This window comes from Mobula hypostoma, chromosome 21 (genome assembly GCF_963921235.1).
Source record: "Mobula hypostoma chromosome 21, sMobHyp1.1, whole genome shotgun sequence".
In the NCBI taxonomy this organism is placed as follows: Eukaryota; Metazoa; Chordata; class Chondrichthyes; order Myliobatiformes; family Myliobatidae; genus Mobula; species Mobula hypostoma.
In genome coordinates, this window is record NC_086117.1 from 12,169,977 (window position 1) to 12,196,563 (window position 26,587).

The 26,587-nt window shown below is 43.6% G+C and overlaps 1 protein-coding gene across 3 annotated transcripts in view; it reads right to left on the reverse strand.

Moving 5' to 3' along the window:
• garnl3 (GTPase activating Rap/RanGAP domain like 3) overlaps positions 1 to 26,587 on the reverse strand; it is a 488,036-nt gene that overhangs the window by 17,889 nt on the left and 443,560 nt on the right. The window lies entirely within an intron of this gene.

The following is a 26,587-nucleotide window of genomic DNA, read 5'->3' on the forward strand; positions in this document are numbered from 1 at the left end:
ATAAGAACCATACATAGTCAGCTGGGTTGAGTTGTTCCCCGATCTTGGCAATTTACTTGCAAACGTTTCATCACCATGTGAGAAGTCATCATCAGTGCGCTGTTGGTTGTGGTGTGACCTCTGAAATCTTGCCCACTTTGGGGCATAAATAGGATTGAGGCCCATGTGTCTAGTTATCAAATTGTTCATGGAAAACCAGGCTTCCAGGCCATAGCCAATCAGCAACGAGATTTCCTCCCCACATCACAATTGAGTTTCCATAATGACGGCCACTCAGCTGATTGGTAAGTATATAAAGGCCAAGCCAGACATCCCACCTCTCCCGGAAGTTCCGGGAGTCTCCTGCATATTAATATTGGCTCCCTGATGCCCACAAATTATATACAATATCCCGGAAATCAATTTTTTTGAGAGCAAGCGAGCGAGAAAATATAAAACGTACGTCACCCCAGACTACCCTAAAGTGTACCCCTGCCTAATAGGGGTCAAAAATAATGATAGTGTTGCTCACTGCACTGTTTGCAACAGTGACTTTTCTATTGCCCATGGTGGATTAAGATTGTAAATGTAAAAGGCATGTTGAGGTGAGTTTTACAGGTGTCATTCGTTCATTAGCATAGCTAACGTTATTTAAACTAGCTCGCTAGCTGCTAAGGAGCTACTCTATTGCAAACATCCCACCTCTCCCGGAAATTCTGGGAGTCTCCCGCAAATTGATGGCGCTACCTCCCTGAAATGAGTTTTTGCAGGGTGGGATGTCTGCCAAGCATTCGGAGGACATCACAGTTAACAGCGCACTGATGGTGTCTCCTCGTAGGGTAACAAAACATTTGCAAGTCAATCACCAAGAATGGAGAACCACTCAACCCAACCGTCAACCACCTGAGCTACACATTTTACAAATTATCTCCAACTATATATAGTTCCCTAGTATGAGAAGATGGACTCGACCTCACGATATGCTTCTTTATGCTCCTGCACCTTACTGGTTACCTGCTCTATGCATTCTCTGTAGCTTTTATACTTTAATCTGTATTGCTATTGTTTTACCAGTTCCTTAAGGTTGTTGTAGCTGGAGGTGGTTATGGGGACAAGCTCGCACTACCTATTAAATGTTCCCAATGGTGTGCTCCTCAAATAGCCTCTGACAACCAAGTCCAGCTCCTGGCCTTCATGTGTGGTTTAGCTACTAAGCCTGGTGGAACTGCTTCTACTGACTAGAGAAGGGGCAAAGGTGGGTTACTGATGCCTCAAAACCAGTCGCTTCGGGCAGATGGGGCTAGTCAGCCATGGTTGGCAGCTCATCCAGGAGAAGGAAAACTCTGATCTCAAACCTCTGCTGCCTTGCGGCTATGCCCACTCATGGGGAAGGCTTCGGGAGTAAACCCCAAGGGAAAAATCCCAAAGGGGAGTCCCTAAAGCAGTCCTACGCTGCGTTCAACGCTGACTGGCAACTCCTGCACCAAACTGCCATCTCTGCCATTCCTTTGGGTTCATCAGATGTGTGAAGAGGAGAAGCTTGCTTTCCATATTGCACTGGACAGGATGGTGTATGTATCTTGACACCTAGGACACAACATCCTTGGCCAACTGTGACCAACAGAGGCCTCATCATTGCTGATTTGCCTTATTCTGCCCCAATGCGCGGTGTAATAATCCGATCTGTATGAGCAGTGTGCAAGATAAGCTCTTCATTGTATCTCAGTACATGTGACAATAATAAACCAGTTCTGTTTCCAATAATATGCAACGATTATCAAGGGAAATGGTTTCAAAAGAATCTGAGTAGAAGAGCTCCAATCATATCAGAGCCTGTGTGGTCACATCTGGAAAATAATGTGCACGTTTGCTCTCCCTCAGGACGGACATTATACTTGTAATACAGGGAGGTCTGTGAGGGTTCACTGGACTGAAAATAAAACAGCCCAAATCTGTGCAGGCAGCAACAAATCTCAAGATATTAAAGGAATTGCAGAGGAGCGGACGAGAGATCAAGAAGAAAAATGGCAATGAGGTAGAGGATCAGCCTGAACTTATCGAACGGGGAGGGGGTGTTGCAAGGGGCTGAACCACCCTCCTCCTTCTCTTTCTTCAAAGCTCAGGCGGCCATCCATTTCAATTCGACTTCCCATTCCCATTCTGACATGTTGGCCCATGACCTCCACTGTCACTTTGATAAGCACACTCAGGCTAGAGGAGCAAAATCTCATGTACTGCCTGAGTAGTCATCAACCTGGTGGCATGAACATCGATTTCTCTAACTTCAAGTTATTTCTCCCTATCACTCTTCTCTCTCTATGAACAAGTTAACAAATTTAACGACAGATGCCTGTGATGTTAAATCTGATTCTGATTCTTTCCATTTCCCCATTCTGGCTCCCCTCTTACCTCTTCTCATCTGCTCATCATCTCCCTCTGGTTCCCCTCCTCCTTCCCTTTCGTCCATGGTCCACTGTCCTCTATCAGATTCCCTTTTCTTCAGCCTTTAACCCTTTCCACCTATCACCTCCCAGCTTCTTACTTCACCCCACCCCTCCCCAAAGCACCCACAATCCACCCCCCCCACCTGGTTTCACCTATCACCTGCCAGCTTGTACTTCCTCTCCTCCCACCTTATCATTCTGGTCTACCCCCCCAGTTCCTTTCCAGCCCTGAAATGTCGACTGTTCATCCCTCTCAATAGGTACTGCCTGACCTGCTGAGTTCCCCCAGCTCTTAGTGCGTGTTACTATGAGGAAAGTATAACATAGGGACATAAGAAATAGGAGCAGGAGTTGGCCATCTGGCCCGTCGAGCCTGCCCCGCCATTTAATAAGATCATGGCTGATCTGGCCATGGACTCATCTCCAGCTACCTGCCTTTTCCCTATAACCCTTAATTCCCCTACTATTGAAAAATCCATCCAACCTTGCCTTAAATATATTTACTGAGGTAGCCTCCACTGCTTCGTTGGGCAGAGAATTCCCCAGATTCTCCACTCTCTGGGAAAAGCAGTTCCTCCTCATCCCCGTCCTAAATCTACTCCCCCGAATCTTGAGGCTATGTCCCCTAGTTCTAGTCTCACCTACCAGTGGAAGCAGCCTTCCTGCCTCTGTCTTATCTATCCCTTTCATATATTGCCACACATTTTGTTTTTTCACTAACTAGAAGAAAACAGACAAGTAGGTTAGCCAACTAATAAATTGCTACTGGAGAGCTCGAAGAGTTTATAGATGGAAACTGGGGACAAAATTTCTGCTTTCATTGCTTGCCAACATTTTTGTTAGTCCTTTACAGCACATGAAATATATACGAGTATGTTTGTGACCATAAACCAAATTAAATACAATCACTGTTTCCTGAATGCGATGAAAGACAGACCCTGAACTCATACTCTGGAGCAGCATATCCACATCTTGTTAACAAATGTCATCCTTCTGGGACAATATCAGTGGAAAAAACTCAAGTCCAAATATTGGAGGTCAGACAAAAGGAATTGCAGATGCTAGAATCCACATCAATGCCTCTACTTCCTTAGGAGGCTAAGAAACTTGGCATGTCCCTGTCGACTCTTACCAACTTCTATCAATGCACCATAGAAAGCATTCTGTCTGTCTGAATATCAGCTTGGCTTGGCAACTGCTCTGCACGTGACTGCAAGTATCTGCAGAGAGTTGTGGACGCAGCTCAGTACATCATGGAAGCCAGCTTCCTGTCCATGGATTCAGTCTGTTCTTCTTGCTGCCTCAGTGAAAAAGCTGGCAAAATCAAAGACCACACCCACCCCAGACGTTTTCTCTTCTCCCCTCTCTCATCGGGCAGAAGATACAAAAGCCTGATAGCATGTATCACCAGCTTCTGTCCCAGTGTTGTAAGACTACTGAATGGTTCCTTAGTTCGAGACCGAACTTATTATGTTCTTGCACCTTATTGTCTACCTGTACTGCATTTTCTCTGTAGCTGTTGCACTTCGTTCTGCATTGTTATTGTTTACCTTGTTCTCCCTCAATGCACTGTGTAATAATTTGATCTGTATGGACAGTACGCAAGACAAGTTTTTCACTGTATCTCGGTACACGTGACAATACTATACCACATCTGACGGAGGAACTCATCTGTTGGAGGAAAGGAATTGTTATAGGGACTGAGAGAGGAGAGGTGAATAAATTTCCCCTAGTTTGTAGGTGTGTGGTACAATCTGAAGGATTAAGGAGATTGTGTTTGGGGAATAATATGGGATTAATGTGGGATTAGTGGAACTGAATACTTGATTTGGTGAAGACTTGGTGAGCCAAAGGACCTGTTTCCATACCTCTCCGTAACTCTGAGGCCATTCTGGCTGAAAGGATCCCAAGCCTTAGTTCCAATCCTTCTTGCCCTGAGTCCCATGCTAGCCCCAAAACTTTGCCCTTTATCCTCTGCATAGTGGGGAAGCCAACCTTGCACCCAACATTAGTAAGACCAAGGAATTGATGGTGGTCTTCAGGAGAGAAGCTGGGAGAACACACACCAGTTCTCATCGAGGGTCAGCAGTGGAAAGGGTGAGCAACAGCAATATCTCTGAAGATCTATCCTGGGCTCAGCATATTGATGCAATCACAAAGAGGCCACGCCAGGGCAATACTTCATTAGGAGTTTGAAGAGACTTGGTGAGTCACCAAAGTCTCTAGCAAATTTCTACAGATGTACCGTGGAGAGCATTCTGACTGGTTGCATCACTCTCTGGTGTGGAGGTGTCAACGCACGGTATTGGAAGAACCTGCGGAGGGTTGTAGACTCAGACAGCTCCATTTGGGAACAACCCTCTGCACCATCAAGGATATCTACAAAAGGTGAAGCCGGCATCCATCGCTAAGGACCTTCATCATTCATGACATGGCCTCTTCTCATTCTCTTCTCTCATTAATATCATCAGTGAGGAGGTCCTTCCCCTCCACAATCAATGTTCTGAACGCTCCACGAACCCACAAACTATCACTATCTTGCTCTGTTTTTCCACTACTTATTGTTTAAATATATATTTGTTATTGTAATTTATAGTATTCTTTATGTATTGTACTATACTGCTGTCACAAAACAACAAATTTTTCAATATATGAGGGACAGTAAACCTGATTCTGATAGGAAAGCCTTAAAGCAGAGGTTCTTAACTGGGGGTCCATGGATAGATTCCAGGGGTTCAGTGAACCTGGATGGGAAAAAATTTACATCTTTATTTTCACTAACCTCTAACTGAACTTTAGCCTTTCCTTCAATGATGAATGTAGGCAACAAATCACAGTAGCATTCACAGTACCTGTGACTTTGTCACCAATAGAAATCACAGAGATTTTCATATCACATTACAGTTGTTAGAGATATCTCAAAATGTCATTTATGGCACACTCACCACTACTTTGAAACTACGGTAGTTATTAGACCCGCTGCTAGATCGAACGCGATCACAGTCTTCCTGTCTGCAGACGCTCGTAGCTGGCCAACTATCGGGCAGCTCCGTGATTGGATGTCCAACATGACATGCGTACTGCTTTATCAGAGGCCATCCAACAGTTTTTATTCAAGCTAAGCAACAACAGCCTTCACACTGATAAGTCTTTCAACAATAAAATTTAATTTTAACTTGCCTGTATTTTAAATATATAGTCTTGTTATTTCATGTGTTAATAAAGAAGCACATACATTACTATATCACAAATTTAATATTTTGATAACTGCATTTGAATATAATCAGTTTCCTTTGTAATCCTATATAGTTTATTTTTTATATTTAAATACATTATTTATATATATTATTTAAATATGTTCTCAGAAGGGGTCCATAGGCTTCACCGGACTGACAAAGGGGCACAGAAGCTTCACTGGACTGACAAAGAAGTCCATGGCATAAGGAAGGTTAAGAACCTCTGGTTTAGAGGAATATGGGCCAAAGCTTAGAGGGCTATGGTTTAGGTGTAAGTGAATGGGAGCTGGCAGATTAATAACTCAGCATAGACAAGATGGGCCGAATGGCCTGTTTCTGTGTTGTAGTGCTCCATGACTGTAAATGTCTCAAGCAGGACTGGTACAGGAAGATCCCCTGGTCAGCATGCCTGAGCGGGGCCGAAGGTCCAATTTCTATTCTGTATTAACTGTAAGCTTAGAAGTCTGCTCACTCAACACAATATTCATGTAAAATTAACCATCACAAATTCTCAATAATTTCTTTGCTTCCATGTACTCGTTAGAGTGCCAATTCTGAATGTCAGAATCATTCTTAAATTAATGCAGCTTACATTTCAGGAGCAGTGCCAGGCCAAACACTGTGTACAACTTGAACAAGAGTGCTTCCATCGTCAGATGGAACACAAGACAGCAGATTATTTCATAAAAGAATGAGAAACTCAGCAGCTCTCATCTAATACAACACCATTAAAAAAACACTGTCCCACCTTTTAAGTAAAAGCCATCATCTCTTGATTCGGGTTCCCTGCAGTGAGTAATACCTATTAGTAAAAGGTCCCCAAGAAGAACAAAATGCTTCTTCATTTACTAATTAGTTCTAATCATGTCTTCCATTCAAGAAACTTTAAGCTCAATACTGTAGGCATCTAAAATGGCAATCAGGTTTCTAGCATGTGATCACTGTTCTCTGGATTTCAAAGCTGCAGTCAACCTTGGAGCAATTTGGATCTGCTCCAGTTTGCCCACTGTCACAACAGGTCAACAGCAGGTGCCATTTCATTGGTTCTTCACTCAGCCTTGGATCCTCTAGGCAGTGATCAGGAGCAAGGACTATCAGCCAGCTGAGTGACATTGCAGCAACAACCAAGCACTCAACGTTGGGAAAACCAAAGAGCTGATTGTGGAGTTCAGAAAGGGTAGAACGAGGGAACACACACCAATCCTCCTCCCTGTACAGGGAGTTACAGGGAGGAGAAGAGGATGGCGGCGTGACAAAGCGTGCGTGGCCTCTCCGGTGATGAATATCTGCAATCTGTCAAGTAGGAGGCCGTGCACAATTCTGATTTGATGGAGGCAGACATGAGAGCACGGAGGAACATCTGGTGAAACTTCTTTAATACATGCATTTCTAAATGACAATAAACGAGGTCTGAGTGTCCTCATAATCTAATCTAATCTAATCCTCATGGAGAGATCAGAAGTGCAGACAGTAGCAATTTCAAATTCCTGGGTGTCAACATCTCTGAAGACCTAACCTGGACGTAACATATTGATGCAGCTATAAAGAAGGCAAGACAGTGGCTGTTTTTCATTAGGAGTTTGAGATTTGGTTTGTCACCTAAAATACTCAAAATTTTTTACAGATGTCATGTGGAGAGCATTCTGACTGGCTGCATCACCATCTGGTATGGGCAGGGGGTGGGGGAAGGGAGCTACTGCACAGGATTGAAGGAAGTTGCTGGACGTTGTAAACTTAGTCAGCTTCATCATGGGTACTAGCCTCCGTAGTATCCAAGACATCTTCAAGAAATGGTACCTAAAGAAGTGACATCTATCATTAAGGACCCCTACCAACTCAAGACATACCTACCACTCATTGTTCCCATTAGGAAGGAGGTACAGAAACTTGAAGGCACACACTCAACGATTGAAGAACAGCTTCTTCCCCTCTGCCTTTGGATTTCTAAATGGTCATTGAACTCATGAACACTAACCTGCCGAAGAGTCTTGGCCTAAAATGTCGACTGTGCACTTTTCCATAGATGCTGCCTGGCCTGCAGAGTTCCTCCAGTATTTTGTGTGTGTTACTTGGATTTCCAGCATCTGCAGATTTTCTCTTTGTGATTGGAACACTACCTCGCTACCTTTATTTTATTTATTTCTGTTTTTGCACCACGTATTTTAACTTAACTACTTAATGTTCATATATTTACTGCAATTCCGTTTTTGTCTATACTTATGTACTGCACTGTACTGCAGCTGCAAAGATAACAAATTCACAACATATGGCATTGATATTAAACCTGATTCTGATCAGGATGCTCTACATTTAACACTATCATCCCATCAAAACTAATCAGTAAGCTCCAAGACCTTGGCCTTGAAACCTCCTTGTACAATTGGATCCTGGATTTCCTCACTTGCAGACCCCAGTCAGTTTGGATCAGCAGCAATTTCCATCAGCACACCAAGGCTGCGTGCCTAGTCCCCTGCTCTACTCACTTTACACTTATGACTGTGAAGCCCAAGTACAGCTCTGATTCCATACTTAAGTTTGCTGAGGACACCACTGTTATTGACCAAATCGAAGGCGGTGACGGATCAGCTTATAAGAGGGAGATTGAAAATCTGACTGATTGGTGCCACGACAACGACCTCCCACTCAATGTCCGCAAGACCAAAGAGCTGATTATTAAATACAAGAGGAGGAAATCAGATATCTATGGGCCAGTCCTCATTAGGGGATCAGAGGTGGAGAGGGTTAGCAACTTTAAATTGCTTGGCATTATCATTTCAGAGAATCTGTCCTGGGTCCAGCATTACAAAGAAGGCATGGCGTTGCCTCTATTTTCTTAAAGGTTTGCAAGTATACAGCATGTCATCTAAAACTTTGACAACCTTCTATAGATGCATGGTGAAGAGTTTACTGACTGGATGCATCATGTCCTGCAGCAAAACTTTGCTCAAAGAAGTAGGTGTTATAGTTTCTCAAGGGGGAAGGAGATAAAGGTGAGGCAGTTCAGTCCCTTCCACTGCTCTGAAGGGCGAGGGAGCTACTGATGCCCCTTTCAACCAGGTTGTTAAGGAGGATAGTGGCTATTATTCCGCAGTTGCTGGTCTCCAGAGGAGATAACACAACCTCCACAATTCCAAGGACGCTGACTCCATAACTAGCAATTACTTACACCTTTTATTTTTGAAACAGAATTGTTGCCTTACACACAAAATATTGGAGGAACTCAGCAGGTCAGGCAGCATCTATGAGAGGTATTAACTGCTGATGTCTCAGGCTCAGACCCTTCACCAAGACCTTTTCATTCCTCACATAGATGCTGCCTGACCTGTTGAGCTCCTCCAGCATTTTTTTGTGTTGCTCTGGATTTCCAGCATCTGTAGAATCCCTTGTTTTTTGTGATTTCACCTATAGTGCATCTTTAATTCCTCGATGACTTCATCCCTCTCTATCATTATAACCTCCTCTTGATATCTAGTCTAGAGCATCCATATCAAGGTCTGGGCCAAGGCAGTCTCACTAAGAACTCATGAATGGTGGAGATGGTATGGAGTGAGTCCTGAATAAGAGTCTCAGCCCAAAACTTCCACTATTCATTTCCATAGATGCTGCCTGACCTGCTGAGCTCCCCCAGCATTTTGTGTGTGTTGCTTTGGATAGGGAGGGCATCAGAGAAACACTTAAAGCGCTCATGAGATGCTCGCTCACTAATCCCATGGACACCAGAGAGGTTCCCGCTCAAGGGATAGCAACATTACTCCTGGATTCCATCCTGTGCTTTCTCAGCTGCTGTTAAATTACAATTCGTTGGACCCTTGACCCGACAAACTATCTTGCTGTGATGTTGCTCCTTATTGCACTTTCCACGTAGCTGTTACACTTTATTCTGCATTGTCAATGCTTTGCCTCAAAGCACTGTATAATGAATTGTATTGAATGCAAGTAAAGCTTTTCACTGTAGGATGAAAGATTGTAAGATTAGCTTTATTGTCACATACACATTGAAACATACAGTGAAGTGCATCATTTGCGACAACGACCAACACAGTGCAAATATGTGCTGAGGGCAACCTGCAAGCTATGGTGTGATTCTGGCGCCAACATAGTATCCCACAACTTAACCCTAACCAATACACCTTTGGGACATGGGAGGAAACTAGAGCAGCTGGGGAAACCCGTGCAGATACAAGGAGAATGTATAAACTGCAGAAGAAAATGGCAGAAACTGAACCCCAGTCACTGTGATAGCATTATGCTAACCACCATGCAATTGTGCCTCCCTAATCTTGTGTCCATTATTGACAATAATAAACTAACTTATTATTGTCAATTCTCGAGACCAGTTCCATTTCCAATTCCCCTTCCAAACTTTCTGGGTAATGTTTTCTGGGGTCTGAGTGCCTAACGTATTCGAATGGAGCCAAGAATGGAAAAGCCTATGAAATTAGGTAGATATAGCTCAGTTCATTACAGGAAAAGCCCCCTCCACCATCAAGCGTATCTAAAAAGAGCACTAGCACAAGAAAGCGGCATCTATCATCAAGCATCCCAGCATCCAGGCCATGCTCTCTTCTCACTGCTACCATCAGGAAGGAGATACAGGAGCCTTAAGGGTCCAACACCACCAGGCTCCTGAACCAGTGTGGATAACTTCACTCACTTCAACACTGAACACAACCTGTGGACCTCACTTTCAGGGATTCTACAACTCATGTCCTCAGTGTTATTTATTTATTTATTATCAGTTTTTTAAATGTATTTGTATAGATTGCCTTCTTTTACACATTGACTGCTTCTCACTCCTGGTGTGCAGTTTCTCAATGATTCTATCATCATTCTTCATGTTCCTGTAAATTCCTGCAAGAAAATAAATCTCAAGATAGTATATAGTGACCTATAGTACACGGCATGTCCTTTGATAATAAATTTACTTTGAAACTTTGAAAAACATGGCTTTTTGTGATTGGTTCAGGTAGCACTTGACTGATAGCTTGTTTAATAATTTGCATCGTGCTTTTGCATTTGAAAAATTCTTTCCTAGATTGTGGTAAGTCAAGAAAAAAAAACTAGTTAGTGCTGAGGTACTCAACATGAAGAGAGAAACTGCAAAATCATCCGAGAAGCTGGGGAGGTTGAGAGAGCAAGGGGAGGAGACCATGAGAAGACATGACTGATGTCAACCAGCAGGGGGAGCTGAAGGCTCAAATATCAGAAGAGATGTAGAGATTGGGTGGCGGGGTGGAGATACAGTGCCTATAAAATATATTCACACCCCCATGGAAGTTTTAATGTTTTATTGTTTTACAACATTGAATCAAAGTGGATTTAATTTGGCTTTTTTGACACTGATCAACAGAAAAAGACTTCCGTGTCAAAGTGAGAAAAGATCTCCACAAAGTGAGCAAAATTAATTACAAATATAAAACACAAAATAATTGACTGCATAATTATTCACCCCCTGTTTAATATGATAACACCAAATCATCACTGGTGCAGCCAAATGGTTTTAGAAGTCACGTAACTAGTTAGGGTGTCCAAACTATGTGCAGTCAAGTGTTTCAATTGATTGTAGTAAAAATACACCAGTATCTGGAAGGTCCAACTGCTGGTGAGTCAGTATCCTGGTAAAAACTACACCACGAAGACAAAAGAACACTCCAAGCAACTCTGCAAAAAGGGTATTGAAAAGCACAGGTCAGCAGATGGATATGAGAAAATTTCCAGGTCACAGAATATCTCTTTGAGTATGGTTAAGTCAATCATCAGGAAATGGAAAGAATATGGCACAGCTGTATATCTGGCTAAAGCAGGCCGTCCTCAAAAACTGAGTGACCGTGCAAGTAGGGGACTAGGCCACCAAGAGACCTATGACAACTCTGGAGGAGTTACAAGCTTCAGTGGCTGAGATGGGAGAGACTGTGCATACAACAGCTGTTGCCCAGGTTGCTTCACCAGTCACAGCTTTATGGGAGAGTGGCAAAGAGAAAGCCACTGTTGAAAAAAACTGACATGAATCTCAGCTAGCAGGCACGTGGGTGACTCTGAAGTTAACTGAAAGAAGGTTCTATGACCTGATGAAACCAAAACTGAGCTTTTTTGACCACCAGACTAAATGCTACGTTTGGCATAAACCAAACACCGCACATCATCAAAAACACACCATCCCTACGGTGAAGCATGGTGGCTGCATCATGCTGTGGGGATGCTTCACTGCAGCAGGTCCTGGAAGGCTTGTGAAGGTAGAGGGTAAAATGAATGAAGCAAAATATAGGGAAATCCTGGAGGAAAACCTGATGCAGTCTGCAAGAGAACTGTGACTTGGGAAAGATTTGTTTTCCAACAAGACAATGACCCCAAGCGTAAAGCCAGTTACACAGGAGTGGCTTAAAAACAACAAAATTAATGTCCTGGAGTGGCCAAGTCAGAGTCCAGACCTCAATTCAATTGAGAATTTGTGGCTGGACTTGAAAAGAGCTGTTCACTCATGATCCCCATGCAATCTGACAGAGCTTGAGCAGTTTTGTAAAGAAGAATGGGGAAAAATTGCAGTGTCGAGATGTGCAAAGCTGATAGAGACCTATCCACACAGACTCAAGGCTTCAATTGCTGCCAAAGATGCATCTATTACATACTCATTTGAAGGGGGTGAATGCTTATGCAATCAATTATTTTGTGTTTTACATTTGTAATTAATTTAGATCGTTTTGTAGAGCCCTGTCTTCACTTTGACACAAAACAGTCTTTTTCTGGTGATCAGTGTCAAAAAATGCCTAATCAAATCCACTGTGTTTCAATGTTGTAAAACAATAAAACATGAAAACTTCCAAGGGGGATGAATACATTTTACAGGGACTGTACGTCTCTACCAAAGGAGGTGTTTGGCACTCCCTCCCTCCACTAGTCTGCAGGTCACCTTTAGACAAGGTATAACACCTGCTTAGCCCCACCCCAACCAGCTCCGACCAGGGTCACATGAAGTTATGGCAAACCACTTCTGCAGAAAAAATTGCCAACAACAATCATGGTTATGAGGCCATGATCACCCACGTCATACTATACCGAAAATAATGGTGATAACGTTAATCGAGATTGCAGACAATCCTTTGAGTTTGAGAACAGAGTTGGAAACCTGAAATGAGAAGTGTTGAGAAAGCTTTGCAAGTCAGACATCTTCTGTGGGGAGAGGAAAATGGCCAGGGATTGAAAAGCAAAGCAATGCAGATGCTGGAAATCTGAAACAAGAGCAGAAAAAGCCAGAAACATTCAGCGGGTCAGGCAGCAACTGAGGAGAAAGAGATTGAGGCAAAACCCCAGATCAGAGTGGTGAAGCTGTGCAATTCATTGCCACAGATGGCTGTGGATGCCAAGTCCCTGGGTATATTTAAAGCGGAACTTCATAGATTCTTGAGTAGTGATGACATCAAAGGTTTTGGGGAGAATGCAGGAGAATTGGGTTGAGAGGGAAAATAAATCAGATGAGATCAAAAGGTGAAGCAGACTCAATGGGCTGAATGGCCTAATTCTGCTACTATGTCTTATGGTCAGTGAGGTGCCAACATGAAAGATTGTCAACCCAACATATTAGTCCTGTCTCCCTTCCACTGCAGATGTGAACTGACCAGCTGGGCACACCCAATATTCTCTTTTCTTGTACCAGAACCGATCAGTTCTGACAAAAACTGGAAAGGTTGGTTATCTGAAACACAGCTGGAAGGAAGATGAGGCATTGTTCCTCGAGCTTCTGTTGGGCTTTGCAGGGGAAGTGTAAGAGGCAGAGGGTGGAGAGATCCATGTGGGGAAGGGGGGAATTAAAGTGACAGGATCTTCAGCATCACCTTCCAGACCGAGGAGTGGTGTCTCAGTGACTATCATCCAGGAGGGCTTACAGCCACTGTGATGAAGTTCTTTGAGAGGTTGGTCATGAAGCACACCAACTCTTGCCTGAGGAGTGACTTGTATCCGCTACAATTTGCCCACCTACCACTGAACACCTCGACAAGAAAACAGCATCCATCATCGAGGACAGTCACCATCCAGGACATGCTCTCTTCTCAGTGCCGCCATCAGAGCAGAAGTTCAGCAGCCCTGGGCCCCACACCACCAGGTTCAGGAACAGTTCAACCATGAAGCTCCCGAACCAGGGTGGACAACTTCACTCACCTCAACACTGAACTGATTCCACAACCTACACACTCATTTTCAAGGACTTTACAACTCATGTTCTTAGATTGATTCATTGTTCAGAAGTTCAAAGTAAAATTTATTATCAGAGTACACACATGTCACCACATACAATCCTGACAGCCTTTTTCTGTGGACACACTTAGCAAATCAATAGAACAGTAACTGTAAACAGGATCAATGAACAACAAACTGTGCAAATGGAAATATAGTTAAATAGCAATAAATAATGAGCATGAAATAACAAGATAAAGTGTTCTTAAGGTGAAACTATTGGTTATTTATTGTATTTTTGCATTTGCACAGTTTGTCTTTTGCACATTGACTGTTTGTCAGACTTTGTGTGCAGTTTTTCATTGATTCTGTTGTGAATGCCAGCAAGAAAATGAATCTCAAGGTAGTAAATGATGGCATAAACATGCTTTGATAATATATTCAGCAACACAAACACAAAATGCTGGAGGAACTCCGCAGGTCAGGCAGCATCTATGGAAATGAGTAAACAGTCGATGTTTTGCAACAAGAACCCTTCTCCAGAACTGAAAGGTCGACTCTTCACTCATTCCCTTAAATGCTGCCTGGCCTGCTGAGTTCCTCCAGCACTTTGTGTGTGTGTTGCTTTGGATTTCCAGCACCTGCAGAATTTCTCGTGTTTATTTTGATAGTATATTTACTTTGAACTTTGAACTTCACGTGGCCACTCAAATTATGTTATATATTCCCAGTGAAGACGCCAACATTTAAGAGGAATTTGGATAGCTATGTGGCTGGGAGGGATATGGAGGGCAATGGTCCGGGTGCAGGTTAATGGGACTAGGCAGATTAATATGGCTCAGCATGGCTAAATGGACTCTGCGATGTACTGTTTTAAGACTTTATTACTCTAAGAGAAGGGCATGTGGTAAAATCTAATGCTGAACGTTAAGCTGGGAAGCATCCAAGTGAATTGCTGCCTCACCTCCTGAGGCCCTTCAGCATCTTCTGCCTTTAATTCAGATTTCCAGCAACTGCTTTTTTAATATTTTAATTACAGCATCCGGATGATTACAGCATCCAGGAAGATTACTAGGCATGATTGACAGTGGAATTACCCAATAACGCCCAAACCATGATTAAGCAGCGAGAGATTTACTTTGTTTGTAGCCTCCGCACAATTCTTAGGCGTGCAAAAGATAGGTAACCTGCAGATGCTGGAAATCCAAAGCAACACACACAAGATGCTGGAGGAACTCAGTAGGTCAGGCAGCATCTATGGAAAATGGGCAAAAAAGAGGCAAATGAAATACAATGTTGGAAAATGCATCGTCGTGGACTTTGATAGAAGAAATAAACATCCAGACTATTTTCTAAACAGGGAGAAAATTCAAAAATCTGAGATGCAAATCCTCGTTGCAGAACACCTTAAAGGTTAACTTTCAGAATGAGTCAGTGGTGAGGAAAGTAAATGCATTCACTTCAAGAAGTTTGGAACATGAGCAGGGATGTGATGCTGAGGAACTGGTGAGGCCTCACCTTGAGTACTGCGGACAGTTTTTGGCTCCTTATCTAAGAAAAGATGTGCTGGCCTTGGAGAGGGTTCAGAAGAGGTTCACAAGGATGATTCCGGGAATGAAATGTCATCATATGAGGAACTTTTGACGGGTTTGGGCCTGTACTTGCTGGTATTTAGAAGGATGAGAAGAGATAGTGACTGAAACCTTTTGAATGTTGAAAGGCCTAGACAAAGCAGATGTGGAAAGGATGTTTCCCGATGTGGGGGAGTTGAAGACAACAGGGCACAGCCTCAGGACAGAGGGGCGTCCATTCAAGACAGGGATTTCTTTAGCCAGAGGATGGTGAATTTGTTACCACAGGCAGATGTAGAGGCCAGGTCGTTGAGTCTGTTAAGGTGGAGACTGATAGGTTCTTGATTGGCCACGGCATCAAATGTTACGGGGAGAAGGCTGGGAAGTGGGGCTGAGGAAGGGAAAAAGGATCAGCCTTGATTGAATGGCGGAGCAGACTCAATGGACCAAGTGGCCTAATTCTGCTCCTAGGTCTTATGTTCTTACGGAAAAGCGTAAACAGCTGATGTTTCAGGCCTAGACCCTTTATCAGGACCACTTTCTTAGGTGTGTTGTTTGTTAACACAAATGGCACATTTTACCTTATGTTTTGATGTACAAATGAATCTGAACCTAAATTCTCTTTTGGTGAATGCACACTACTGTGGTTTCATCCTTGGCTTCCCCCACCCCACCTTCCTGCATGCTTTAGATAGACTGGGGTAAAACATTATTGTACAATCTACTTCGAGGCTGGTTGAACATTCCATCCTACATCCAATTTGCCACCTAATGTTGGTTGTTACCACAGAATGTCAAGAAAAGCAAATCTGCTCAAGTTGCAGGAGGATCTGAAGACAGGTAGATAAACTGGCTTCCCCCTAGTGAGGGAGATGTGATGGGATGAAGAGAGGATTGATATAAATGGGTGCTTCAATCAGGATCATGTTTGTCAGCGCTGACATATGTCATGAAACTTGTTGCCTTCCAGTAGCAGTAGAGTGCAATACATAAAAAATATTATAAATTACAATAATATAAAGGAATTTAAAACGTGGCGCGAAAGGAGAGCAAAAATAGTGAGGTAGTGTTCATGGGTTCAGTGTCCTGTCAGAAATCTGATTGTGGAGGGGAAGAAGCTGTTCCTAACGTGTTGAATGTGTGTTTCTGGGCTCTTGTACCTTCCCTCTGATGGTGGCAAGGGGAAGAGGGCAAGTCCTGGGTGGTGTAGGTCCTCATGGATGGACGTCGTCTTTCTGAGGCATCGCCTTTTGAAGATGTCTTCAATGGTGGGGAGCGTTGTGAATTTAATATTTCAGTAGTATTTGAGTAATATAAATATATTGTTTGATTAAGCATACTTGTTTGTTTAAATAACTCATTATGGGTTATATGAAAACATAAGCAAATCGCATAAATCATGACGCTACCACGTGATACCTGCACACCTTACTTAAAGAACAAATTAAGACTCGCATCTCTCTTGACTTTTTTGTTTTCCTTTGAATTTGTTTCATGTTTTGAAGCTGCAAAACCTAACAGGGAGTCTGGTGCCCATAGCAGGGTGAAGATATGTCCCAACTAAAGGAGGTGTAAGGCGCTCCTTCCCTCCACTAGCTTGTAGGTCACCCTTGAGCAAGGTGTAGCACCTGCTTTGCACCCCCCCCCCCCGGCCGCCATGCCAATCAGGGTCACATAAGCCCATGGGAGCAGGTGGTGGATGGTCGTACGAGCAGCTGGTGCATATCACAAGTCCTGGTTATGTGACCACTGACGCCAGGCAGACAATCTCTGAAGAGTACTGATCATGGCTGGGGTCACCCATCTTGTAAAGACACTGCTCAGAATAAGGCAATGACAAACCACTTCTTTGGAAAAATTTGCCAAGAACAATCATGGTCATGGAAAGACTGTGATCGCCTACGTCATACGACACAGCACAGAATGAACGAGCTCGTGCCCATAATGCAGCTGTCTGTGTTTACAACGTTCTGCAGCTTTTTCCAATCCTGTGCAACGGTCTCGCGATGACGCAACCAGTTAGAATGCCCTCTACAGAAATCTGCTAAAGGCTTTGGTGACATACCAAATTCCCCAGGAAATATAGTTGCAGATGTGCCTTCCTCATAGTTGCATCAATATTACAGGGCTGGCAGAGATCTTCAGAGATGTTGAAACACAGGTCAACACTCCCCACCATTGGCGTGAAGGGTCTATTTCAATGCTGTGTGATTTGAATGGTTCTACGAGGGGTGATTGATAAGTTCGTGGCCTAAGGTAGAAGGAGTCAATTTCAGAAAACCTAGCACATCTATTTTTCGACATAGTCCCCTCCTACATTTACACACTTAGTCCAGAGGTCGTGGAGCATATGGCCTCTGTTAATTTACAGGTTGAGTCGATGGTAAGGGAGGCTGGTGCAATGTTAGCATTGATTTTTTTGTTGTAATGCTTAGACTTTATGAAGCGTTGGTTAGACCTCACTTGGAGAATTGTGGATGGTTTTTAGGCCCCTTATCTAAGAAAAGATGTGCTGGCATTGGAGAGGATCCAGAGGAGGTTCACAAGAATGATTCCAGGAATGAAAGGATTAATGTATGACTCACTCAACAACTTCCAGATTAGATGCTTGTACTAGAATTGCAAAGACACACTACACCATAAGACATTGGAGCAGAATTATGCCATTTGGCCCATCAAATCTGTTCCTAAAACTGATTGCAACTTATTATCCTTTTCAACCCCATTCTTCTGCCATCTCTCTGTAAATTTTTACTAATCAAGAACTTACCAACCTCCACATTAAATATATCCAAAGACTGCAATAGGCTTCAATGAGAACCTCCTCATTCCTCTAAACTCCAGTGTGTACAGGTCCAGAGACATCCTTTCATTCTCCAGAACATTCACGTGAACTGATCACAAACAAGAGAAAATCTTGTTCACGTGAACTGGTCACAAACAAGAGAAAACACATAAAATGCTGGAGGAACTCAGCAGGCCAGGCAACATCTATGGAAAAGAGTATCGTTCACACTTCGGGCCAAGATCCTTCAGCAGGACTGGAGAAAGAAAACCCAGGAGTAGATTTAAAAGGCGGGGGGAGAGGAGAGAGGTGATAAGCGATAGGTGAAACCTGAAGGAGGAAGGGATGAAGTGAAGAGCTGGCAAGAGACAGAAGGCCATGGAAGAAAGAAAAGGAGGGAGAAGCACCAGAGGGAATCGATGGGCAGGTAAGGAGATAAAGTGAGAGAGGGAAAAGGGGATGGGAATGGTGGGGGGAGGGGAGGGCATTACTGTAAGTTTGAGAAATTGATGTTCGTGCCATCAGGTTGGAGGCTACCCAAACGGAATATAAGGTGTTGTTCCTCCAACCTAAGTGTGCCTTATCCCGACAGTGGAGGAGACCATGAATTGACATATTGGAATGGGAATGGGAAGTGGAATTAAAATGGGTGGTCACTGGGAGATCACGCTTGTTCTGGCAGACGGAGCATAGACGGTCGGCGAAGTGGTCTCCCAGTCTACGTTGGGTTTCACCAATGTGCAGGAGGCCACACCGGGAGCACCGAACAGAGTAAATGACCCCAACAGACTCACAGGTGAAGTGTCGTCTCACCTGGAAGGACTGTTTAGGGCCCTGAATGGTAGTGAGGGAGGAGGTGTAGGGGCAGGTGTAGCACTTGTTCCACTTGCAAGGGTAAGTGCCAGCAGGGACGAATGGACAAGAGAGCTGCGTAGAGAGTGAACCCTGCAGAAAGCAAAAATGAGGGGGGAGGGGAAGAGAAAGATGCGCTTGGTGGTGGGATCCCGTTGGAGATGGCGGAATTTATGGCAAATTATTTGCTGGAGGCAAAGGCTGGTAAGATCGTAGGTGAGGACAAGAGGAACCCTATCGTTGGACAGAGGTGGAGGACCTCCATTGCTGCCCTGTGTGCCAGGGACGCAAGTAAAGAACAGCTTCTATCCACTGTTATCAGACTAGTGAAATGGACCTCTTCTATGATAAGATGGACTTTTGGCCTCGTAATCTATCTCCTTAGGATCTTTCACTTTATTGCTTACCTGCACTGAAATTTTTCAGTGACTTTGTTATTGTTTACCTCATTCTAGCTCAATGCATTGTATAAACAGGATGCAAGACCAGTTTTTCGCTGTATCTTGGTACATGTGACAATAATAAACCAGTAAGAGAAGATGATTCTATATTTTGCGGCTAATGAACAACACTCGTCAATGGTTACCAAGAGTTTTTGTAGGATTTGGGCACGTTGGGCACGTGACCAAGTGGTTAAGGCGTTTGTCTAGTTATCTCAAGGTCGCTAGTTCGAGCCTCAGCGTGGCAGCGTGTTTGTGCCCTTGAGCAAGGCACTTAATCACACATTGCTCTAGTCTGTGCGAGGAGTGGCGCCCCACATAGACTTCCAATCTGCGCCTTGTAAGGCATGAAAATGCCCGACGCAGGCCTCTCATGGTCTGAGTCGACGTTCCCTCCCCTTTGTAGGATTTAGTCTGATTTGCAGCAAGCTGAGGTAAAGAACTAGGAATGCAACTAAAAAAAACTGCAGGGTTCTTCAATAGAAGAATCATAGAACATGGAATACAGACCATTTTCTCATTGAGGGCGGGAGACTTCTGATGAAGGAGGCAGACTATATTTATATTTATCAGGTGTTTGGACAGGTACTTGGATAGGAAAGGTGTAAATGTATGAACCTCAAACAAATGTAAATACACTTATCAGGTGTTTGGGCAGGCACAGAGTGGAAAGGTGTAGAGATATGAACCTATTGTGTGCAAATGGGATTAGGGGGTATAGGCTTCCTGGTTGACCGAGAGGGGTGGGCCATGACGGCTGCTTCTGTATTGTCAATTCGGAGATTCTGTGAAAATGATTGGATTGGACTGTGACCAATCACTGAGCAGAAGTACGTCAAGGAAGCTACCTTTTCAAAATGGTATTCTGGACAAACTTCAATATATGAAGTCTGTCTTTCAAACTACTTACTATGCAGTTGGAATTTATAATATTTTATAGCATTTGGTAAGCAGTCGACCATTTGAACATAGGACAGGACAGTCCCTTTGGCTCACGATGTTTTGCTGGCCTTTTGACCTGCTCTAAGATCAATCTAACATAGCCCTCTATTTTTTTTATCATCTATGTACCTGTCTAAGAGTATCTTAAATGCCCCGAATGGATCTGCCTCTATCACCACTCCCAGCAATGCATTCCATGCACCACCACTTTCTGTGTAAAGAACTTACCTCTGACATCACCACACCCCCCACATACTTTCCTCAATCACCTTAAAATCATAACCCCCCCCACAATCCTCACCCACACACAGTCTAAACTGGGAAGTGCAAATTAAATTTAAACCATATACAAGAATGATTGAGTCAGAGATACCAAAGCCATACCAAAAGGGTTATATAGTAAGTGTGCACAGACTGATATATGAATAATTGTAAACACTGGACAACTCTGACTTACCGAGGTCAGCTTATAGACTATTCTTAGGACGGAACCCTTACACAACCCGGGAACTATCTCTACAAGCCATCCCTAGGTTACGGAGACGGACTTACAAACAATGCCGTCATACGGGGTGGCGCAGTAGCATCGTGGTTAGCACAACGCTTTACAGTACCAGCGACCCTAGTTCAATTCCCACTGCTGCCTGTAAGGAGTTTGTATGTTCTCCCCTTGACTGTGTGGGTTTACTCCGGGTGTTCCTACAATCCAAAGACGTACCAGTTAGTAGGTTAATTGGTCATTGTAAATTGCCCTGTGATTGCGCCAGGGTTAAATCGGGGCAATTGCTGGGCAGTGTGGCAAGAAGGGCCAGAAGGGCCTATTCTGCAATGCATCTCAAATAAATTAATAAATACATAGATAAATCGATAGATAGATAGAATTAAATTCAAATGTCCAATGCATGTGATTAGTTGGCTGCTTTGGAACAGCATGGGGTTTTAAATCGATTGCTATGTTGTAGGAATGCGAATGCAGCCTTCAAATCCCATTGGAACTTAAGCAGGACAAGGCATTATACTGTTGGCAGTAACACCAATAAACATCTTTTCCTTCCAAAATGGCAGCAAACTTGGCAGATACTGGCAACAGTTTTGCTGTCAGTTGGATTCAAGTACAATTACAATCAGCAAAATATCTTTATCATCCTTCAACATTTCGATTACATTTCCAGCCGAGCGTTTCTGTGTTGTCAGACTGTGTTCTTGATGTGAAATCCTGGAGAGTATCCAAAACTCTTCAAGTTGGGAATAGTTTTTTTGAAGGAGAATTGGCTGAATACTCAAAGGAGTTGGGCTTGCAGGGACATGGCCCTCGATTGGCCCTTCAAAGCGCCAAAGAGAAAATGACCAGCGACATATATTCTCTATCATCTGTTAGACCCAGAGTTCAGATTCACCAGTCAGGTTATAGAATGCAGAATTGTCCAGAACCGTAGGGACCTTCCAACCTTTCTGACCTTCATAAACCTATTCAAAGCTGAAAGTATATTTATTATCAAAGTACATCTGTGGTATGTTATCAGACACAACCTTGAGATTCGTTTTCTTGCAGGCATTTATGGGAAAAAAAGAAATAGAATAGAATTTATGAGAACTATATTTAAACAAAGACAGACAAACAACCAATGTGCAAAAGACGAACTGCACAAATAAAGATAATACTGAGAACATGAGTTGTAAAGGGTAAAAACGAGTTGCGGTGAGTTGTAACTCTATGAACAGTCTACCTTTCCCTTCCACACAAGCTATAGTCCTCTATTTTTCTTCCAAACATGTGCCTATCGAAGTATTTTATATGTACCCTATTGTATCAGCCTCAACTGGCGCCCTGGCAATGAATTCCAGGCACCAACCATTCTCTGAATAGAAAATCTACCTCTGATTGTCCTCAACAGTCCTCCACCCACCTTAAATGGATGTCCTGCTGTACGTTATGCTATGTGAGCCTAAGTCCCATGGCAACCCAAGGTGCCCAGTGAAGTAAATGCTCTTTAGGGGTCTGATGCCTGTTGGTCAAAGTCTGGGTTGTCAAGGCAAGACCAGAAAGCCTTAGAGGGGTCATAGCAACCTGGCAAAGAGGAAGCAGTTTTCTCCTTGACTCATTCAGGGGACAGGACACCAGAACAATGTGATAACGCCTGGGACCATGTTTTAAACTACCCCCCTCTCCCACTCAGTTTAGGGTTAGCCAAAAGGCCAGTGGCAGGGCTGTCATGACCTCTTGTACTGACGGGCTTCACTGCCTCTGTACTGCTCACTGGCTCGATACTGGGTGGCTGCAGAAAGTGACTGAGATAGGAGGAGGGTCATACACAAGTACAGTTGTGGAGTTCAGCTAATTATTTTCTCCGCCCAAGTCCGCTGTCTGCCACATTTCTGAGCTTTGCTGTAAGCAACTTACTGGAGGGCGACCATTGCCAGCAGTGCGCTGATTGCTGTTTTCCAGAGGGTTAGGTGAAGTGTGAGAAGTAAATTAAATGAAGTGTTATGACTTTTGATCCTGTCGTGTATTACAAGCAACTCAGACTGCTGGCTAAGACATAATCACTCATACACTCATGTGTGTCCTGTTTTATTGCTGGGTGTCTTTCTGTTTACTGTAAAGCCCTCACCTTCTTGCTCTGCTGCTGCCCCCAATATCTCTCCCTGGGCGATAGCAGCTCCAGCTCCTTTTTGAAGATGCAGGGCTTCCAAATGAGCCTCTAGCCAAGATTTGTCTGTTTTAATGGTGGTCTCCCTCTCTGCAAAGGTAGCATGTGCTCATGTAGCCTCTGCCTTCGCTCTGGCTCGTTCTGCTGATGATCTGCACAATGACAATGAACTGTGATGAGAACTGCTGTCAGACGCTCCGTCTTGTGTGCTTTGTCGATCCTGTAGCGTTGTGTGGTTTGTGTGTAGTATCTCTCATCCACAGTGCTTGTTATTCACCACCATCGACTCTTCGTATGCTATTCGGCCGGTTTCATTCCTGTCTTTTGACTGTACGTTGAGAGAGCTGGGAGATGTAGACAAGTGAGATGGCAGAGTTGGAACTAACCAGTCTTGGTAACGTTTCAAGAATCATTGGCGAGAGATAGAGGGTAGAAATTTGTGCTCCAACTGTGAATGATGGGTTTACTGAAGTTCTCTCAAAACAGCACCATCATTTGCGTGGAGAAGAGCACAGGAAGAAAGAGCAAATTTTGAAGGCACTTGGGAAACCTCAGAATGAGAAGAACTGGACATCATGCAAAACTCCTCCCATTTCGTTAAAAAGCAAGTGGTTTTGAGCAACTCAGAGAGGAACCCTCTTATTATGCAAAAAAGCAAGTTGATATGAGCAGCTCAGAGAGGAATCCCCTTATTTTCTAAAAAAGCAGTGGATTTGGGCAGCTCAGAGGGGAACCCAATTATTTTGTCTGGCACGATCAATAACAGGTGGAGCATCAAGGATGAATTCATGGAAGGGACCATTACAGCTGCTGGTGTTATGTCTTCTTCTGCCTCTAGAAGTGCTGGTTGTTTTGTACAAACATCACATCCTGTTTTTAAGCTTTTTTTTTTACATCATTTCCTGCGTGGGTTAATTGGGATTTTGACTTGAAGCACACATGGGAGAAAGACAACTATCTCCATCCACTTTTTATTTGCCCGTGAAACAGCAACATCTGTTAGTCTTGAGCTTGTTAATATTGGTAAACAGTTAGTAGATATACCTTGTAGGAAGTTATATGTTTATTGCTCATTGCTATTAAGCTATTGTTGTACCTCGAACTCGCTCTAGTCCATGGCTAGCTATAGAATGTTGCATGTGTGTATGACCTTGTTCAATGCTGATCCTGAGAATAATTGACAATATTAGTATACTCAGGTGTGCAACGATTCTGTTTCAAATTTAATACATGTTTTACTTAACTTCCTGCAGCTTCACAAAGTTTTCCCATTAAAAACCCTGAAGAAAGCATCAGCTCAGGTGATATTTGAGAAGGTGCTTAGCTCCCTGCCTAGCTTTGTACACAACACACTGCAAGGGCAGTAGATGGCTGATTGGAGGCAAGAGTCGCATAAGCAGCATTTTACATGACCGTACCACCTGTCGCAAGCAGAGGGATAAAACGGGAAGGCAAATGATGTCCAACTTGCCAGAGGAGCAACTAAGCACCTCTCTACCCTTCACATACACTGGTCTGGATGTCTTTGGTCCTCTAGTAGACATACAAGAGGAGGCCGAACTCACAGCAAGCGATGGGCAGTGCTCTTTACCTACCTGAGCACTCAAGCTGCTCACATAGAAGTGACTGAATTCATGGATACATCTACCAACATTAACATGCTGAGACGGGTCCTTTCCTGTCCTTGGTCCCATGAAAGGATCCTACACTGACTGCGGTATGAATTTTATTGGTGTTTGCCTTGAACTTGAGTTCCGCAAAGTGATGACAAACTCTAAGGTGCAGAGGTCTATCAGAAGCCAGCTCTGAACTTGGGACTTCAATCCGCCATGCTCCTCACATACGAGTGGCGCTTGCGAGCATGGGATCAGAGTGTCAGGGAGAATCTCGGGCTCTATGCTGATGGGCACAGGATCCTCCAGCTTGAGTCGTGAGGTTCTGTGCACTTTCATGGCAGAAGTAATGGCAATTATCAACTCGAGGCCATTGGTTCCAGTCTCTGAAGATGCAGACTCACCTTGCATTCTTACTCCTGCTATGCTTCTCACCCAGAAACACAGAGCACTGCCCCTAACCGGAAACTTTACAGAAAAGGACCTGTGCAAGCAGCAATGGCATCAAGTGCAGAACTCAGCTGACCAGTTCTGGAGACAATGGAAACAGGACTATTTGCAGGCACTGAAAGGTCATCACAAATGGCAAGTCATGCTCTAACATCGAAGAAGGCGAGGCCGTGCTTATGAAGGACTGCACAGTAGCCCAAAATGACCGCGCCATGGTATTAGAAACATGCACCTTTCCAAGTGAAGATGGAAAGGTTTATAGAGCTCAAGGTAACAAAGCAAGGCTCAAGCAAGAAGTTCTTCAGGCCAGTGTCCGAGATTGTCCTCCTTCTGAAAAAGTAGGGCTGAACTTTGTAACCTGTCCTGTTAATTGTTTATGGCATCTAGGTGGGGAGTGTTCACCCTTTTATTTTGAAATAATAGCCCTGCCGACTTTTATTTGGATAGCTCCCCCAACTTCAATTTTGAAATTCAATTGGACCACGTCAGGAGGGCAGCACTTCATTTTTGGTGGAGTGTTCTGATCAGATTGAAGAACATATAAACAATCCTATGTTGCCTCCTTTCATTTGCACCATCAAAATCATTGTCTGTAAGTGTTGTTTTAGTTCATAAAGAAGAATGCTATCTGAGCAATATTTTGCGTTAACAATATGTAAAAATTTAGTCCCGATTATCAGTACAGTCTTTGACTAGCCTTGGTAATTTAATGCAAGGAAGGACCTGAAGTTTGATCGATTTAAGCACTGGGCTGATTGGGAAAGGTCGGTTACGGGCCGAATTGAGGCAGTGGGGGCCGGCACAAGAGCAAGGAATAACCCGAGGTTTGGACGATTTAAGTGCCAAGCTAGATGGAAAAGGTCTGGGTATTGGAACTGGGGGCGAGGGATAGGCCGGTTCAGCCAGCTGCTCAATGAGGTTTACTTATCTCCGAGCTGAACTGAGACACAGTCCGCCACCAACAGGCTCCCGACCCGGCTGCTGCCTTCACTGCCGGGGTCTCACTTTCTGAACGCTATTCGCTTACTTCTACTGTTTGCATGATTTTTTTTCCCTGCATGTTGGGCGTTTGACGGTCTCCTTTTTTAAACAGTTTCTCTCAGATCTCTTTGTTCTGTGGCTGCCTGTAAGGAAACAAATCTCAAGGTTGTGTGTCGTGTACATACTTCGATAATAAATATACTTTGACTATGAATGCTTACATGATATTAATCTTCTCGCATACTTTAAAGCTTTGCATACTCATGTACATAATATTTGTGTATTTTACATGTAAGTCCAGGCTTTATATATTCCTAACTTTTTACGAATATGTGAATTAATCATCATAAGTCTGCTGTATTAAGTGCTTACAGTATTTTTCTCAGTTTTAATTTTATTCAGTTGTAATTTTATTCAGTGCTGCCCAATAAAGCACCAGGAACTTAGAAGTTACATTCTGAGTCCTGTATCCAG